This window comes from Bufo gargarizans, chromosome 4 (assembly GCF_014858855.1).
Source record: "Bufo gargarizans isolate SCDJY-AF-19 chromosome 4, ASM1485885v1, whole genome shotgun sequence".
Lineage (NCBI taxonomy): Eukaryota > Metazoa > Chordata > Amphibia > Anura > Bufonidae > Bufo > Bufo gargarizans.
In genome coordinates, this window is record NC_058083.1 from 385,916,017 (window position 1) to 385,936,770 (window position 20,754).

Consider the following 20,754-nt stretch of genomic DNA (forward strand, 5'->3'; position numbering starts at 1 on the left):
TTTGTAGCATTTTGGGTGACAAAATGCAATAGGATCTGGGTATACTGTCTTTTTCTGCATTTTTTCCCCATAGTCAAAAAGACATTTAAAATACACAATTCAAATGTTACAAAATAAAAAAACTTATGAAAAACCTTTGAAGTTTATGTCATTTTTTTAAAAAGCGCAGAAAATATTCTCAATACAACTTCCAAAGCGTAAAAAAAATGTTCATAATGTTACAAGATTTAAAAATAAACCTATACAAAGACAACTGAGTCTCAAATGGCTCAAAAAGTAACAATAATCTTTATTAATTACATGTACATAACACAAGTGAACACAAGTGAAAGTGCGGTATTCGCCTGAGGCACCCCCAGATGAAGGTGTTACTTAAACGCGCGTCGCGGTGTGCGGTCCTCCTGAGGTGACATACTCATACTATGTATGTAAGGATTATGTTTATCTGCTATTTGTTAACTTTTTAAGTGAGGGGTCGAGAGCACCAGATGAATAGACACAAGTCCTCCTACCTTTATACTAACTGATTAATGTCTGATTACCATTCACTGGGCAGCTAAGTAGTGCACATTTCTTGACTCCCCTCTGTGTTGACTGTAGTGTTATGTTATCCCTAGGCAAATACCACACTTGTACTTTGGTGTATTTCATCAAAATTTTTATCATGTTGTGTATACAGTATGTAATTAATAAAGATTATTATCATTAAAAAGTTAGTGAGGTGTAGCACTTGCGCTGCCACTAATTTAATCACTTTCTCCACAGTATCACAGCTGAGGAGCCGCTGCAGGGTTATTAGAATGAGTCCACTGCCCTGACTCAGCAAATATACTTATATAAAAATCGTGAATATAATACCCGTTCAGGTTAAGGGTTTAAATTGCTATTTAATGGTGGAGTATTCTAGCTATATACACCCTATGGAAGCATCCATAGTAACGTTGTGACGTCACACGAATATGCTCCAAAGTTCCTCACCTGTCGACTCCTTCGCGCGCGTCAGCTACAGGCCGGAGCTGCGCATGCGCAGGAAGTAGAGCCAGAAGCGTTCAGTGAGGAAACTTCACCGCTTCACTGGATCAGAAGAAAAGAAGGCATTTGACAACACCAACCGCTCTCCATCTTCCATTCAGGTAGATACATAACTTGACTATAAGCATTTGAGTGTATATAGCTAGAGTACTCCACCATTTAATAGCAATTTAATCCCGTAACCTGCGCGGGTATTTTATTCACAAAGATTATTGTTACTTTTTGAGCCATTTGAGACTCTTTGTATAGGTTTGTTCATTCAATATTGAGTTGGCTCCTTTTTGGAGGAGATTAGATGCTGCCCACTATATTATTTGGTCTTTTGTTCATTTTTGTACTATGTAACCTGTATGTATTAAAGATTTAAACATAGTATAGTATATGAAGAAGCCCTAAGAAACCTTCTTTTTGGCAGTATTATGAATTCATGATATTATGACATATGTCAAGCACATGCACCCATCTTTAAACTGAGATTCTGAGATACTTATCTGATATAAGAGGTCAATTACTATACCAGATATTACTATCTAAAAAATGCAGAACGCCGTTTGGAGGCAATTCTGTATTTTTATGTGGAATCTTTGTGAACATGCAATGGATTATCAGCAAAATAGGCTCTGACCTTACTGTTATAGACAAGGGTTCCAATGGGGACAAGAAAAAGCAAAGAAGCTTCAGGAAAGTTTAGGATCTGAAGGCCCAAAACATCTGTGACCTATAACATTTGGCAAGTATGCAGGAGAACCATTTATAAAGGGGTCACTTTCTTGAAAGTGTTTCAAAGGTTTTTATTAGTTAAAGGGAACCTGTCACCAGTTTTATGGTGTCCTAACTAAGGGCAACATAAATAAGTGACTGATTCTCTTAGTAAAATGCTGGGTCACTTTCTTTAATTGACCCAGTCAATCTGCCAACATCTTGTATTAAAAAGCTCCAGCTCATAATGATGAGTCCTGAATATTCATGAGGACCTGACTCTCCCCGCCCACCTGCTGCTGAGTGACAGTTTTTTTCCATATGAATCAGCAGCAGGTAGCAGGGGAGTGGCTATAGCTCTGAATTAAATATACACTGGACTCAATGACATCACGCTGGACTCAAAACAGCTCATTAGCATGCGGAATCTTTGTGTGTATATTATGTGGTAGCCATCTGTCACACCAGTAAGCGAATACATCTAAGGTACTTTTTAGTAGTTAATGATTGTATATAATTAGTTAGATTATAATCAAATATCCACATGACGGGTTCCCTTTAACATTGGATCATTTTTCCAGGTAAAATGACATCCCATAGTTCTAAATCTATAAAACATGAAGTTCATTTCAAGTACTAAATGCTTTATATGTACAATGATCCCCTTTGAGCAATTAATCTAAATAAAGTTTGATACTTCAGTCATGCCACCATGTTTGCATGCAAACAGCAGAGCACAAATAACATAATGAGCTCTTTGCGTGCTAGTATGGTTTTAGCAAGTAGAACTGATCGGAGAATACTTGTCACATGTCCAACAAAATATGATTTAAGAGAACTGTCACCTCCTGTTAGGCAGGTTGGTCTAAAATGGAGCCAAGTTCCCGTTTTAAGAATTTTAATTAGCAATAAGTAGAACAAAAACTATAAGCTTCTCAAAGTTTACATGTGCTACTGTTTGGGATTTACTCTTTAGCCCAGTTAGTTCAGGCTCCCCTCCAAAGCGAGGATTAGCCGTCCAATGCAATGTTATCTACAAACCTTGCAGTCATACCCATAATCCTATCAACAAACTCCTTGGGAATATTAAGAACACATTTATACTGCATATGGGAAAGGCTCCAAATTATACTCAACTATTGCAAAATCTAACTGTGTATCTATTTACTATCTATCTACAGGGCCGTCTTTAACGCGGGGCAAAAGGGGCAGCTGCCCGGGGCCCAATTGCTCCTGGGGGGCCCAAGACAGCTGCCTCTTGAGCCCTCTAGCCACTGCGCGACCAGCGGGGGGAGGGGGGCAACAGCCCCGGAAGTGCTTTTTTTTTTTAAGTGCGGCGGCGGGCCCTCCCTATACTTTAAGTGTGGCTGCGCTGCGCTCAATGTCAGCAAACCTACTTAACTACCTCTAACTACTTCTTACGCTCAGTACTTGCGGGCTGCCCAGGCGTGAGTTTGTTGCGCAATCCTGCAAGACCTGTGAACTCCCGCGGCGGGTCTTGCGGTAGCACACGCCAGCGGGATTGCGCAATGAACTCACGCCTGGCAGCCCGCAAGTATGTAGCAGAAGAAATAGTTAGCGGTAGTTAAGTAGGTTTTTTTTGGTCAATGTATGCACACACTGGCTTCACCTCGAGGGAGAAGGGGGCGATGATTGGGGGATCTGTGGTGCGGCCAGCAGTAACTCTGAATTCAGAAAGAAAGAATGGATAATGCACACACCGACTTCATACCTGGGGAGGAAGGGGGGTTGGGGGTGGCGTTGGATGATTTGTGGTGCGGCCGGCAATAATATCTGAATTAAGAAAGTCAGATTTTCTAAAGAGCACAACACGGTGGCACTGCCCAAAACTTTCTCACAAGACACAAAAAACCTCAGTTGCCAGGTTTTCCTCACTACAGATAGTGCTCTGCCTCCAAATCACAACAACTTATGTCACGAAGAAGGAGAAAACAAATGTTGGTGGCACTTGCTAAAAATTTAGCTTCTTTATTCAGACATCATTATTGCAGACATCAAAGATTATTGTTGCAGACATGGAGCGGACTTGGCATAGCGCAGGCAACAAGGATCGTGGCGACAGCCGTTGTAACGGACCGTTTCAGCAGACAAGGGGTTAAAATCCGTTTAGGCGATATGCCCCTTTCCGAGAGACAGGCACAGCTACTGCAGAACACCAACCTCCCGAACTGGATACAAAATAGCACTCCAAACTGGAACCTCGCAAATAGCTGTCAGTCAGACGAACAGGAAAAGCGTACAGTCTGCTTACACTCCTGGCAATCAGTCTCCAACAGCATACAGGGAATCCCCCCAATAACGAGACAAGGCTCCGTGTTGAGGGTCAAGCAGTGATCTGAAGTGCTGGCACACCCAGCCTGGTTTTTATTACAGTTTGTTGCAGATACAACATATCCCCACAATGCATCATGGTTTCCTCCCCTCTGTCCCGGAGACTACCGAAAACAATCCAATTATCTCTCAGGACAAAGGGGAGATCACCAATACACATGTGGAGACAACAGGACAGGAATCACCACCCAAACACACAATGGCACACCCCCACAGCAAACACAGACATTTAACATATCCCCAGATAGCTCAAGTCTGAGTGCATATCATTAGGTGAATGGCACTCAGAATACATGAATACAATAATATTAGCTATCTGGGTGCCCTCACATAACATACAATTTAACCGAACGCATAATAACATAAAATACAATTCTACAGACAGATTTAAGCTGTGCGGCCGGTCTGTCTTCTCCTTTAAAGTTACTATGGGCCATAATCCTGAGGCAAGAGGCCTTCAAACAGCCCTCTCCAAAACACCGTGGTGAGGTTGGTTTCGCCACACATCTCCCCCCCCCCAGGGAAGACTAACCAGATACCTGACCTTACGCCGGTCGGTACCTGAGTTAGTCTGGCAGCCCACCCACAACCCAATACTGGACCTGTAGAATTTAGTAGGCTGTCTCTGTCCAGTGAATCCACCAAGATTATATTGGTAGCTGGTACTCCCGGTCTCTGAGTTGCTCCCTGGCTTGAAGTGGAGGTTGCTTTGTGGGCAGGGATCAGCGGTACTCTGCCCTGGTGCCAGCGTTACCACGGAAGAAGCCTGGTTGGAGTCTGGTTGTTGGAGGGGGAAACCGACTGTCTCCCCTTTGGCTAAACTGCCCTGTTGCTGGGGGACAGGAACAACTGTCCCTACCCCCTGTGCTGTAAGTGCAGAGACCACGGTCCCATCTGCACAGTTGTGGGGCTTACTGTCTCCCCCTGGTGCGTTAAGCTGCCGCTGGGGAGAGGGGGTAACGAGCTCCTCTCCCATACATACTTCCAGCCGCTGGGGAGGGCGACCGACCGCCTCCGCTCCCAATACAGTGTCCTGCTGCTGGGGAAAGGAGACTGGGCTCTCTATTCCCTGTAGGACACTCTGCCGCTGGGGGACAGGACCGACTGTCTCTGCCCCCTGTAACTCCATCTGCCGCTGGGGAATGGACACTCGGCTCCCAATTTCCCAAAAATCATGCTGCTGCTGGGGGGCAGGAACAACTACCTCTGCCCCCTGTAACTCAGCCTGCCACTGGGGAGGGAGGCCGCTGTTCTCCTCTCCCTGCACTTCACACTGCCTTCCCGGCATATCACTCTGCTGCTGGGGGGCAGGAACAACTACCTCTGCCCCCTGTAACTCAGCCTGCCGCTGGGGAGGGAGGCCGCTGATCTCCCCTCCCTGCACTTCACACTGCCGCTGGGGAATGGAGACTAGGCTCCCAATTCCCAAAAAATCATGCTGCTGCTGGGGGGCAGGAACAACTACCTCTGCCCCCTGTAACTCAGCCTGCCGCTGGGGAGGGAGGCCGCTGCTCTCCCCTCCCTGCACTTCACACTGCCGCTGGGGAATGGAGACTGGGCTCCCACTGTCCCGCAACCGTAACTTCCGATGGAGGTCCACCCAACGTGACAGCTGACCGTCACCTTCTGCCCGGTATAGTAGGGTCTTAGACACTAGATTCCTCACGAACTTCACGTATTTCTCAGCTGGATTGGGTCCGAAGAAGTTCAGCCGCAACCACATCATACGGTCAAATTCCTCCACAGAGTATCTGTACTCCACTGCTGGTTCCATCCTGGTGCTTTTAGGGTCGCTGTACTGAGACATGCGTTGCCCTTAAATTGTAGAATCCACAGAAATGGTGTCTCCTGTAGCTGTCCTTCTGGCTGTAGGAACGATCCCGCTGCTTGCCACCAATGTAACGGACCGTTTCAGCAGACAAGGGGTTAAAATCCGTTTAGGCGATATGCCCCTTTCCGAGAGACAGGCACAGCTACTGCAGAACACCAACCTCCCGAACTGGATACAAAATAGCACTCCAAACTGGAACCTCGCAAATAGCTGTCAGTCAGACGAACAGGAAAAGCGTACAGTCTGCTTACACTCCTGGCAATCAGTCTCCAACAGCATACAGGGAATCCCCCCAATAACGAGACAAGGCTCCGTGTTGAGGGTCAAGCAGTGATCTGAAGTGCTGGCACACCCAGCCTGGTTTTTATTACAGTTTGTTGCAGATACAACATATCCCCACAATGCATCATGGTTTCCTCCCCTCTGTCCCGGAGACTACCGAAAACAATCCAATTATCTCTCAGGACAAAGGGGAGATCACCAATACACATGTGGAGACAACAGGACAGGAATCACCACCCAAACACACAATGGCACACCCCCACAGCAAACACAGACATTTAACATATCCCCAGATAGCTCAAGTCTGAGTGCATATCATTAGGTGAATGGCACTCAGAATACATGAATACAATAATATTAGCTATCTGGGTGCCCTCACATAACATACAATTTAACCGAACGCATAATAACATAAAATACAATTCTACAGACAGATTTAAGCTGTGCGGCCGGTCTGTCTTCTCCTTTAAAGTTACTATGGGCCATAATCCTGAGGCAAGAGGCCTTCAAACAGCCCTCTCCAAAACACCGTGGTGAGGTTGGTTTCGCCACAGCCGTTTCACACCTCAGCGCAATGCATGCTACGGTGTGGGAAGGAGGGATCCAGGGGGCCCAAGTAAATTCTTGCCCAGGGTCCAATCCAATCAATACTAAAGATGGCCCTAGCTCTGATGCCACACTACTGGCCAGGCAGGACAGCTTTTCAAGGGCAAACTCGGCCAGTTGCGCCCACAAATCCAGTTTGGCTGCCCAGTAGTCCAGCGGATCTTCTATGATGGCTGGCAGGGTGCTGTCAAAGTATGCCACCACATGCTGATTCACTATGCGGGTGAAGAAAGCTGCTCATCAGCGACTCTAGACTCAGGCTGCTGGTGCTGTCACTTGCGACGAAGTCGAAGATCCAGTCAACCAATCAAGAACCGCTGGGTTGCTGGTCAAGACACGACCACTAGCTGACATGTGGACCTGAGGCCTCTGGAAGAAACCCCTACTGCCACGCCCCCTTACTCTGCTGCGACCTGTGCCTGCACCAGAATCATTTATGCCTCTGACACTCCCCTGTGCAGGGCCTGGCAGTTCTCTGTCTGACATACTTTTATACTTTTGTTCTGCATAAATGTCCAAAAATTATGCCTTAACAGAAGCATAATACTGGCCCATCTTTATACACACACAAGTGTTAATTGTCAGAGAAAGCAGTAGCATGTTCTAGAGTCGAATAAGCCTGGAAAATTCTCCCTTATGTTTGGGAATAGTAAAAGTACAGTGTGGATGTGGAAAGGGCAAAGCGTGTAAGGGTAGTAATGGCAGCAATAGCAGTGCCAGCAGTAGCAGCACAGAATTTAATAAACATGTTAGCAAGTAGATGTGTGTGAGGCTGTGTTGGAGTCATAGTAATACTTATGGCGGCTTTTCTGCAGTAATGGTAGTAGCAGTAGGGGGAATAGCAGCGGGGAGTAGCAGCAGCCATACGGTAGGGAACAGAATGGCATGATGGCGGCAGCTGCAGTAGCAACATGATGATAGGCAGGTGGACAGCGGCAGTGGCATGATGGGACACCTTTAGCAAGGGCAGATCTATTAATCAGCTTCAGCCAAAGATGTGTGAAAATCCTCATTGATCAATGTCTCATTCATTTCGACAAAAGTGATGTTTTGTACACCAGAATCTCTCTGAGGTTATACTGGAGTATGGACAAGACAGTACAGAGACAGCAAAGTGAGCCAGCTCAGGCCACTCTTCTAATCTGTCTGAACAAAAGTCCATCGGGTCATTGAACACTGTATGTGTCAGAGAAAGGCCAGAGTCCAGGTAGGTCTGAACCTGGGTGTATAGGTGGTAGGTCAGGCATGGCCAACTTGCAGATCTCCAGCTGATGCAAAATTACAACTCGCAGCATGCCTAGACTGCCTACAGCTATCAGCTTACAGCAGGGCATGGTGGTAACTTCAGTTTTACAACAGCCAGAGAGCCCCAGGTTGGCCATCCTGCGGTAGGACTTTGCTTGCTAATTTGCCTTAGCCTGGTGCGGCACATGGAAAATGTTGTCCATCATATAGATAGTACTGAAGTGGTTGTTGCTGCTGCGGCTTCTGCTTCTTGTGGTAGTGGAGACGGCAGTAGGTGGATGACTAAGTGTGGAGCATCCTGGTAAGACACACAAGTGGCAGGCGTCTGCTTGCCGAAAGCTGCGGCCAGATGCGTACACGGTATCTCCTGGTAATAAAGCAATATAGCAACAGAAAAACATTTTGCTTTCATAGCGAGGGTCTAAACCAGTGGCTGACCCAGAGCCTGGTCTCGGGAGGGGCACTTCCATATTATTTTCTGTCCGCCGCCAGAAAACAATGGTGCTTATAGAACAGACTACACAGTGTACAGTTATACTGTATATTGTGTGGCACAGTGTAGGCTATATGTGTATAACATAAACATATTTCACATGAAAACTTACAATTACTTGGCTTGGCCCTTGGGGATCTCGGACACCACTTCAACACTGGGCCGCGGGCTCGGTGGAGCTGATCTTGTGCTTTATCCTAATGAGAAAGATTTCATAATTAGGATTTGGAGAAAGGGCAGAGTGATAGCAGAGCAGGGAGAGGCTGGTGCTGCTACTAGGGGGTCATACCATGGGAGAGTAATAAAGCCCACCATAAAGCCCTCCCCAGTAGAAATAATTATACTTATAATGTGACAGTGCAAAAAATACCCCCTTGTTGAGCTAATGTCCCCATAGTGCCCCATAATGTGCCAGTATAAAATACCCCAATATAGTGCCCCCAGTAAATGCCTCCATAGTGCTCCTCTCCCCCCTTCCTCCTAGTGCCCCCCATAATATACCAGTATAAAATGCCCCAGTAGATGCCCTTAGTGTCCCCCATAATTTGCAAGTATAAAATACCCCTTTTTAGTGCCCCCCTTAGATGAACCCATAGTACTCCTCTCCCCCCTTCCTCATAGTACCCACCATAATGTGTCCCAGTATAAAATTCTACTGTACAGAGCACCCCATATAAAATACCCCTTCTTTGTGGCCTCAGTAGATGCCCCTATAGTGCCCCCAATAATGTGCCAGTAATAACAGCCCCGCCAATAATGTGCCAGTAATAACAGCCCCCCCAATAATGTGCCAGTAATAACAGCCCCCCAATAATGTGCCAGTAATAACATCCCCCCATCATGTCCCAGTAATAACAGCTCCCCATCATGTGCCAGTAATAACAGCCCCCCATCATGTGCCAGTAATAACAGCCCCCAACATGTGCCAGTAATAACAGCCCCCATTATGTGCCAGTACTGACAGCCCCCATCATGTGCCAGTCATAACAGCCCCCCACCATGTGCCAGTCATAACAGCCCCCCACCATGTGCCAGTAATAACAGCCCCCCATCATGTGCCAGTAATAACAGCCCCCCATTATGTGCCAGTAATAACAGCCCCCCATTATGTGCCAGTAATAACAGCCCCCCCATTATGTGCCAGTAATAACAGCCCCCCATCATGTGCCAGTAATGACAGCCCCCATCATGTGCCAGTAATGACAGCCCCCCATTATGTGCCAGTACTGACAGCCTCCATCATGTGCCAGTAATGACAGCCCCTCATTGTGTGCCAGTAATGACAGCCCCCCATAATGTGCCAGTAGCCAGAGCCCCCCATTATGTGCCAGTAGCCAGAGCCCCCATTATGTGCCAGTAGCCAGAGCCCCCATGATGTGCCAGTAGCTAGAGCCCCCCATTATGTGCCAGTAATGACAGACCCCCATTATGTGCCAGTAGCCAGAGCCCCCCATTATGTGCCAGTAATGATAGCCCCCCATTATGTGCCAGTAATGACAGCCCCCCATTATGTGTCAGTAGCCACCAGTATTGTACACACCAAAAAAATAAACACTTATACTTACCTCCTTGGCAGTAATGCAATGCAGGCCTCTTCCGGCCTGTGTCCCACGCTGTACGGCTCAGGCAGTGCGATGACGCCATCGCGCCGCCTGCGCCGGCCTCTGATAATGCTGCCGGCCTAGTGCCGGCCTCTCCCTCCCCTACCTCAGCACAGCCATCTGTATCGCTGTCCTGGGGACGGCGATACAGATGACTATGGAGATAAACGCTTCTCTCCCTGTGCCCACCCCCCCCCCCCCAATTCTGAGCAGCTCGAGGGGGGAAAATTGCCCCGTTGCCCACTTTGGATCCGCCAGTGGTCAAAATGCATGGCTATCCGATAATCAGATTGCTTCATGTGAATGATACATCTGTCAGTATGTAAGCAAGCAAACATACAGCTTGCCATTCTTGCTAGTTTGCCCAAGGACCCAGTTCTTTAAAGCTCCCCTTCACACTGAGATGACTGGTGATTATGGCCAGTGTCATCGTGATCATCAGCCTCGTTCTCCTGCACAAGTGACTCCTACTCTTCCTGCTCGTCTTCTAGTGGAAGATCCTCATCTAATGGCCAGCAAGATGTGGAAGCTGTTCTTCTTCTGCAATTCTTTTGTTGCATCAGCATGAGCATCGGCTCAAAGATAAATATTAGGGCTATGACATTGTTGATGCAGCAATTGTCCCTACTGACAAATCTGTTGGCCTCTTCAAATTGCCTGAGTATGTGACATGCACTTCTGTTGAGCTGCCACTGCCTGACCTCAAAACAACAGCTCTTTGCTGGTCTGGTGCATTACAAAATCATGTTTGCTGCTTGATGCACTTTAGCAACTAATTGGCTTTGTGGCTATTCTCGCCCCAAGCTGATTACCTCTAACATGGCATGGCATTCCACAAGGACGGCGGGATGACGTGAACACAGCACGTCTCGCTCTCCCGCGCCGGCCTCCTCCCCTCAGGCTCCCGGCTCACCCGATCAGCTGACTAGCCGATGCTGCGCAGCTGACGCTGAAGCATTGATGTACTGAGCGCCGTCTCTGTGCTGGACGTGGCTCCTGGATCCTGGATCACTTTACCTGCCGTTCATCGGTGCTTGGTTGCTGGACGCGCTGTACGGGACCCTCCGCTGCTCTTTTTTTGCTGTCAGTTCTCCCTCCTGCTTGTGTCTGACTTCGGCTGCTTCGCTGCTCCAGGGACCTCCTCTCTCCTTCCCTCGTCGGCTGGCTTGCTCGTCCCTTGTTTCTCGTCTTCTCCCTGCCTTTGGATCCGGTGACTTCGCTGTTCTGCCTACGGCTTCTCCTCTGCTGTCTCCTTGCAACTTGGACTGCCGGCTACTCCTGGACACGTGAGAACACAGCCTTGGTTGACTTTATCTTTACATAGCGCTGGTTTCTGTGTTGCTGTGTTGCTGGGAGGACGTATTTTTTGCCTTGCCTCTTCCCGTTTTCTTTTTGCGGGGTCAGGTAGGGGGGGAGGAAGCGGTTAAAAGGGGGAGAATAAGGCGAGAAAGAAGCTATAAGGAGGTTTAAAGGAGAGCATAAGCTGGGAAAAAGAAAGAAGCAGTGAGGTGTGAAAACAACAAAAAAAAAGGGGGGAATATAAAGAAACTGGAAAATTAATAAAAAAGGGAGAGAACGAACGGGAAAAAAAAGGGAAGAGAATGGCCCCAAAGCGACGATCAGTGGACTCCTCGGCAACTAAATTGGGGTCTAAAACACCAGAAAACAAGATTGATAAGTTTTTGAAATCACCCTTCCCTATTGAAAAAAATCCACCTAAAATTAAACCCTCTGCTAATGTGAAGAAAAATGTTAAAACGCCCCAGTTTGAGGAACCCTCTGAGGACGGATCAATGGAGGCAGATCAGGAGGCGGTAGAGGAGGGTTTCCCTGTACAAACGCGAACAGAATATGATCCATCGGTATTAGATAAGATCCTTTCCGCCGTGGAAAACAACGGCTCCCTGGTGCAGGGGATGTCCACTCAATTGGGCTCAGTGCAGAGCGATATCACCCTAATTAGGGAAGACTTAGTAAAGATCCGTGACCGAGTTCTCAATGTGGAAAAAACTGTTGTTTCACTGCAAACCGATATAGCCACATTAAAATCTCAAACTCTGCTTCTCGCCTCAGAAAACCTAGTGCTACAACATAAGCTGGAGGATCTTGAGAATAAGTCAAGGCGGAACAATGTCCGTATAATTGGTTTCCCAGAAGGGGCTGAGGGCCGGCAGCTAGAGGAGCAACTCAAAGATGTCGTCACACATAATCTAGGCAGCGAGAATTTTTCTTCTATGTTTCAAATAGAAAGAGCTCATCGAATACCAGGAGGAAAATCTATTCCAGGGAGGCCGCCGCGTACAATTTTAATGAAATTTTTATTGTTGATAGGGATATGATATTAAGAAGAGCTAGAGAATGTACTCCCATTGAATACCAGGGCTCTAGGTTGCTCTTTTTTCCTGACTTTGCTCGCCAGACTCAGGAAAAGAGACGCAATTTTATAGAGATAAAGAAGCGCTTGGCGCTAAAGGATATCAAATATTCTCTACAGTATCCAGCGAAATTAAGAGTGATCTATAATGGGACTTCCCTGTTTTTTGAGACACCACAACAAGCGTCAGACTGGATCGATCAAACGGGCATTTGAAATTGCGTAATATTATGTTTGAAGGGATGCTGGGGGGTGGGGCTTGGCTGGGGGAGAGCGGCCGGAGGTTAGAGGTTCGCTGATTAGATCGGGCGGATCAATGGAGAGGGGGTTGGGAGGGTGGGGGGGGGGGGGCTGGGAACACACCTTGCAGGCTGTTTTTTTTTTTACTTAATTCCCTTTTTTTTTTTTTCCTTTTATTTTCTTTTCTTTGATTGATGTCTATTAGAATTGTATCTTGGAATGTTAGAGGGCTCGGGGAAAGGGTTAAAAGGCAAGCTATTATGGATGCAGTAAAAAGATACCTTCCAGCAATTATATGTATAGTAGAAACTCACCTTACTAAAGAAACCCTGCGCCGTCTGACAACGGGATGGCACTCCCAGTCTTATCACTCCACTTTTAGCGGATCTTCCAGGGGCGTTTCAGTCCTGATTCATAATTCTGTAGACTTCATCCTTATAAAATCCCATATAGATGATCAGGGTAGATTCATTTTCCTACACGGCAAGCTGTATGGCCATAGTTACATTCTGGCTTTCTTCTATATACCCCCTCCATTCTCAATGTATCCCTTGACTCAGCTATTGCTTTTTGCTGAAAATAGATCAGAATGCCGGCTAATCCTGATGGGGGACTTCAATGCGGTTATGGACCCCAACAAGGATAGATTCACTTTAGATGCAGATCGGGGGAGGAACCCCTGTAACTCCTTGTTGCCCCAGTTCTGTTTAGAGGTAGGAGTGGTAGATATATGGGAACACCTCGGCGGAGGAAAGAGAGTATACTCCTGCGTCAGCAGGGGGGGGAGAGCAATGTCTCGGATTGATCTAGCACTCACTAATGAGAGCAACTTGAGTAATATTAGCAAGATTCGATACGGAGTACGAACCGTTTCGGACCACTCACCCGTACTAATTGAGGTTCGCACTGGGGAGAATAAGGACATAAGGGGGCTAGGATTCAAGTTGAACCCATATTGGCTTGCCGTTATGGAGAATCCTCAGTCTATTACATTACTGATATCCTCCTTTTGGGAGGTAAACTTTCCCTCTGCTAACATCAATGTAGTATGGGATGCCTTGAAAGCGTATCTAAGAGGGGTCTTCATCAGTGAGATTGCTGCAGCAAGGAGAACATTTAGGGGTAAAGAGGAGGAACTGGTTAAGATCGCTGTCTCTACCAATGAGTGTTTTACCAGTCAACCCACGGAACACAACAGGGAAGAGATGCAGAAGGCTAGCTGTTGCTTGGAAAAGTATTTAGTAGAGAAAGCAAATCATAGAGTATTCTTTAAGGGGCTTAAATATTTCTCGGAGTCCGGACGTCCTGGTAAGCTCTTAGCAAGAATAATTACTCAACAAGATAGGAAAAATCAATCCATCACTTTAATTCGTAATTTAGAGGGGGAAACCATAACAAATCTAGAGGGGATTAGGGATACCTTCTTACAATATTTTGCTCAGATATATAGACCCCCTCCCGACACGACATCCGAACTGGCGATGCGATTCTTGGAGAGGATTCCACTTTCTACTTTGAATGAAGCTCAGGTGGAATTTTTGGAGGAGGAGCTGTCCCTTTCTGAGCTGAAGGAGGCTCTGGGGTCTATCTCGGGGAGCTCATCGCCAGGATTGGATGGCCTCCCATATGAAGTTTATCGTAGGTATGGTGAGACGCTCCTCCCCCAGTTACTTGAGGTGTTTTCCCAAGCGATCCAGGGAGGGGGCTTACCATGTTCCATGATGGAGGCTCTTATTGTTTTAATTCCGAAAAAGGATAAAGACCCGGCAGAATTGAGCTCCTATAGACCAATTTCCTTATTAAATACCGATGTTAAGCTACTATCAAAAATTTTGGCTAGGAGGCTCTCGCGGGTTATATCCACTATTATCCATCCAGATCAAAATGGTTTTATGCCAAGAAGGGGCACCCATCATAACTTGCATAGGCTATTTATGAATATCCAGTCCCCGGGGAGCGGCGCCCGCTCCATCCTGTCGTTGGATGCTACCAAAGCCTTCGACAGGGTGGAGTGGACCTTTCTCTGGGAGGTGATGAAAAAAATGGCTTTGGCCCAAGATTCTTGGCGATGGTACAGCTCCTATATAACTCCCCAGTTGCTAGGATTAGGATCAATGATATGATTACAGAGAGCTTTATATTAGGAAGAGGTACCCGTCAGGGCTGCCCTCTTTCCCCCCTGTTATTTAATATTTACATTGAACCCTTAGCGGCTAGTATTAGGCAGGATCCGAGGGTGGCCGGTTTTGGCACAATGGGGAATCACGATCGAGTATCACTTTATGCAGACGATATCTTGATTTTAATGCATCAGACAGACATGACTCTTCCTCGCATAATGGACCTGGTTGGTCTCTTTTCCGGTCCTTCCGGTCTCGAGATCAACTGGGAGAAGACCGTTCTCCTCCCTATAGATGAACTGCGGGGCGAACGGTACAACCAGCTAACGATCTCAGATTCAATAAAGTACCTGGGGATAACAGTTTCTGCCAAACCACAGGAATATCTACAACTCAATCTGCTCCCTCTGTTGATAAAGCTGAGGGTTAAAATAAAGATATGGCAAAAAATCCTGTCGGCGAGAGCCGACAGAATTTCATTAATAAAAATGGTGGTGCTGCCCCAGGTTCTATATATCTTGCGCAACTCGCCTGTATGGATTGTAGATAAGTACTTTAGATTGATAGAGCGGATGCTTAATGATTTAATATGGGGGAGGAAGCGTGTGAGATTGAAGGTACTCTATTTTTCTATGCCCTATAATCGGGGAGGCCTTAACCTCCCCTATTTTAGGGGGTACTTTGTGGCCTCTCAACTCTGCTTGTTTAATGAATGGGAAAATAGCCAGTTCTGCAGCAGGGTGGTGAAAGATTCAGGCTTTGCAGATTTTTTTTACAGTACTTGAGTCTGACTATTTATTAAATGCAGTAAATGGGTATACACTCTTCTGCAGAATGGCTATAAAGTCTTGGCGAAATATAAGGAACTGGTGTGGAGCTGGGGCATCACTTATTTGTACTCCATTGTGGCATAATCCAAAGCTTTTGAATTTAAATGACCTGAGTTGCAGCCAGTATTGGAGGACCAAGAATATTCAGTACCTGCATCAAGTGGTCAGTGGTGGACACATTTTGCCCCTTGCGGATTTAAAGCAAGGGGCAAATCTAGGTGAGGTGGCTTGATATGCATATTTTCAATTAAGGTCAGCACTTTCTAGCACTGCGAATCGCTATCTTCTTACTATAGAAACTCCTGAATTTTTACATGATTTAATTTCCAAGAAAATTGTCACGAGAATTAAAGTATCTCACTGTTATAGACACTTAATGAAAAAGTTTTTTTTTGATGTTCTTTCACCAGGACAGAGAGCCTGGTCATCCTCGCTTTCAGCGACGGGCTCTCCAAACTGGGAGAATATAGGGGAAAGTTTAAAATTGGTCTCGCACAATTTTAATCACATTGTGGTACAATTTAATATTTTGCACAAAATATATGTGACACCTATATGGTTATATAGGAGAGGACTTAGAACCTCCTCTGACTGCCCACGCTGTGGTAAATCCGAGGCAGATCATTTACATCTGTTCTGGGACTGCCCAATGGTGAGCAGGTACTGGAGATCGGTTCAAACCAACCTGGCTCGTAAACTCAACATTGCTGTTCCCTTCACTCCCAGGATATGGGTTCTGGGAGACTTATCGGAGGTCAATTACCAACCCGCAAATGGTCGATTGTTGATTAAGGTGATGTTTCTGGCTAGGCTTCTCATTTCTAGAGCATGGTTTTGCTCCTCCGCTCCAGATTGTAATAATTGGCTGGGTTTGGTTGAGAAGGTGAAAAGCTACGAGAAGATCTTGTATAAACAACGAGGATCCTACTTAAAGTGGGATAAATTGTGGAAAGACTGGGATACGATCAACTAATTTAAATATATATATATATTTTTTTTTGTCTGCAAGGTCTGCAGCTTCTTTTTGTATGCAATGTATTAATGCAGAATGTGAAGCCATAATAGAGCATTGGAGCATCTTTAGAAATGCCGGGGGCTGGCAGGACTCACCGGCATCGGATATTGGTTAATTTTTGATTAATCTAAAATATTGATTAATACTCTGGTGAGGGTTCAGGGCTCGGGATCTTGGGGGGTCCGGGCATCGGGTGCGACCCGGGATGCGGCTTTTCCTCTTGGACGTGAGTTTTTACCACGGGCAGTGATCTGACACGGGTGTGGTCTGGGTCCCGTCATTTGTCCCTTCTTAATGAACTGGAGTTGATGCTGGGCTCTGCTCTCTTAATGAGACAGTGCTGGCTGGCTACGTTTTTTTCTCCCCAAGTGCTGGAGATTGTTGAGCGACACTTTGATTTGTGTCCTCTCTCCACGAGACACCGTGGTGAACTCATGCGAGTTATGCTTAAACAAGCCATTAACATTTAATCCAACTATATGGGGATGAGGCAGGAAATCCTGGGAGTGGGTTTTATACCACTGGGATAGAAGACTGCTGGACCCCCCTCCGTTCTCCTTCGGTTCTACGGAAGGGTGCGATCAAAGATCGCTGTGAGCCTGCCCCATACGGGATAGGTGAGCACCAGAGGATTCACCCCACGGGTGTTGGTCCTGTCCGTGGTGCTTACTTACGTCTGAGGGAGGCCGTGGGAGGTGCGTGTTCGCTGCTCGGTGGGCCGCCCGGGCCTCGGGCCTATGCTCCCTCCCAGTATAGAGATAATAATATTAAATAAGATGTCTCTTTCTATCTGTAATGCTAAACCCTTCGATGCCGGGTGGGTCCTGCTTCCCCCCCAGGCAGTGAGACCTCTATTTGATTTTAGTTAATATCTATATAATTATGGGTATTTGCATGAAATCATATTTAACTATGCTTTAAGGACTAGAACTGACGGACTTTTGGATTTTATAGCATTGTAAATGGTATATTGTTATGTATCTTTTTGTATGATAACTAAAAAATAAAAGTTTATATTAAAAAAAAAAAAAAAAAACATGGCATGGCATTACTTTATAGTAATGATAGAAGGGAGGGGGAGTGAGAAATACATTTTGCCCTTATTCTGATGGGGACATGAGGATGTCCATGGAAGAAGTGAAGGAGGTGGATAAGCACCTGGTGTGGGAAAGAGATCCATAAGAAATATGGAGGTGACTGGCCTTGTTGGTGCTTTTTTGCCTTGCCACTGCTGCAAACAACATTGACCCAGTAGTCTGTGAAAGATACATACTATCCCTTCCCATAAGATCTGCTTCAGGTGTCCACTGTGGGTGCACCTTGCCACGCAATGAGAATTGCAAGGAATGGTCTACATTCTCTTACACGTGAGAGTACAGGGCAGCAATGTTTTTTTTTTTTTAGAACAGGGCTGAGTGCATGCCTTTAGTTTCCTAAAGACAACAGTGGTACAGCAGCGACTATACCAGCAGCAACTTCTCGTGGCTACACATTCCATTATAGATGTCTTATAATGGAGCAGAGGGCAATAAGGAGGAGGAGTCTAAGCAGGAGAAAAAGTGCAGTATGTCAGACCGACAGGGAAATTATAGGTGAGGTCACGGTGTGAGCATTAGGTGCGCCGAGGTAAATACAGTTCTGGTTACTTACGGTTATGTCATCTCTGGGCAGGCCTGCACAAGTGAAGAGGAGAACGGCACAGGAATTCTCTGGGGCACACTCTGGTGTAAGGGACACAGGCCAGATGGTGGTTCGAGGTGCCCTTGATGGTCTGTATTAATTAGTCGTGACGCCAGTATCTTTTATGGTGGTGCAACCATTTACTGTAGTGTTAAGTGAGGACTAGGAGACTGAGACAAGAATGGTGCAATCCAACTTATAACTTTTACTAAACGTTGCTCCTGGTAACGTTAACATCCAAAAATAAAACAGTCTCTAATACATCCAGACATGAAATACAGTCTCTTTAAGATGGACAGAGGTAAATCTACAAGAGGTCCACTGCTTACAGGTGTGATGTCTGTCTCTCAGGCTGTTTTATGCTTACTGGTAGAGGACTTCTGCGCTGGTCCCTGTTATCCCAGTGCAGGCTAGTGAGGCTGCCGTGGGCCGGTAAATCCTTCACTTTTAACTCCAAAGGTCCTAAGGCGCGTATAGCGATGGCTGTAACCCTTTGGGTGTCTGTTTCTCTAGTGCTTTCTGTATTAATATCCTTCTGAGTATGTGGACTAAACTGAACTCAACTCAACTCCCTGGAGACTGACTCCTAACTAGGCCTGAGCTGCGCTATATATATGGGATGTGTTGTCTCCCCCTAGTGGTAGGCTCAGTGTAATGGAATCTAACACATCTGTAGGCAGGGATTATGCATAAAGATGCACTGCAGCATAAAACAGGTTATATAAAGCATACAAAGCATAACACTACAACTTTGCAGTACCCACAAGGGTAGTGGGACACTGCAAAAGCAGCTGGTGATGATAATAGCACTGTACTGTTTACGGGTGGGGCCCAGGGTTGCCAACCAGAACTTTTCTTTTTTTCCTGACAACTTATCCCAAAATAACGGACAGTCAACATTTTTTATGGACAAATTGAAAAACCATAATGAATGATAAAAATTATAAGTAATATAAGTAATGTCTACAGCTCAATATACTATTAATTACCATCATTTTACAGCTCACAGTAAATGCTGGTAATGGGTTCTTACCCACAAAATAATTTATTCAAGTACCACCAGCCTCAAAATAATCGCAGATACATCACATTTTTTTTCACTGACACAGGAAAAAAGTCGCCTATTTTTACTGACTGTCCAGAAATTTTTGGACGGTTGTCAACCCTGATGGGGCCTAGCTGCCAGAAAGAAGATCAATAAGAGGACATGCTTGCTCCGACTTGAAATGCTGGCCACGTCTATTTTCACGATGATGCGTCTTCTTGTGCTGCGATAGAGCCCTGGTGCCTATGTTTGTGTTTGAACACCCACGGCTTATTTTCATCCAGCACATGGCAGTGGTTGTGTGTCCTGGCATTGTGGAGAAAAACTGCCATATAGAAGTTGTTCACACAGAGCTAGCAGCTGCTAAGCTTGGCCTAGATCTGGCACTTTTTGATCCTACGCTTACAGTATCAGCAGCATCTTCAGTTGCCGAGCTGACTTTAATAGAAGCAGTTCAGCTCTGCTAGCTGTTTGTGAGGTTTTGGACGTACATTGCTTCTGCTTGTTATTTCTTCCGTGGTCAGTGCGATCCTCCTCTGATGTCATGTCTTCCCCCGATGTGAACCAGGTTCGGTCTAACACACAATCATCATCATCATCATAGTCCCCCCCCCCACACACTTTTATCAGACTATGATATGTGATTATGAGCTCTTTGGCCCCCTCCTTATTCCATCCTCTGTATTTGCCCCAAGTGCCACTGTTTCTGCTACTGCCCCTAACACTAACATCGTGGTTACAAGTGCCACTACTGCCATTACCACCACCACCAACACAGTTAGGCATGAGATCCCCCGCCTCTGCCTGAACCTCCTCATTGCAATCGTAACGCTGAAGCTGACACTTTTTCACAGCTGACACTTCTCACACTTTCATGTGTATCTTCCAAAGCGTGTGGGGTTTTTGTTGCATCTACTTAGCGATTAAAAGAAGGCTCCTCCAGTTGGAGGGGATGTGATGACAGAAATTATTCAAGTCAAAGGCTTTTCTGCTGCCACAGGGAGGAATGGCAGGAGGAATGCTATGATTCCTGGCTCCAAGGCACAGTGTCAGACTCAGAGCTGACCTTGACATCATGCTGCTGTGACTGAGAAGAGGAGTAAGCCATCCAGTACACATTCTCATCCTTTTTGTCCTCAGTAATAATTTGGCTCCTATCGGACGCCAGGGAGAACTGTGGCCTACTATTACTACTAGCCGGACAGCTAGTGCTGCTACTGCTGCTACAACCCACATTCTTACTCTGATGATGAGGCATGGGTCCTTAGTTTTCCATTCTTCCAGTTTCTAGACATTTTATTTATGAAGC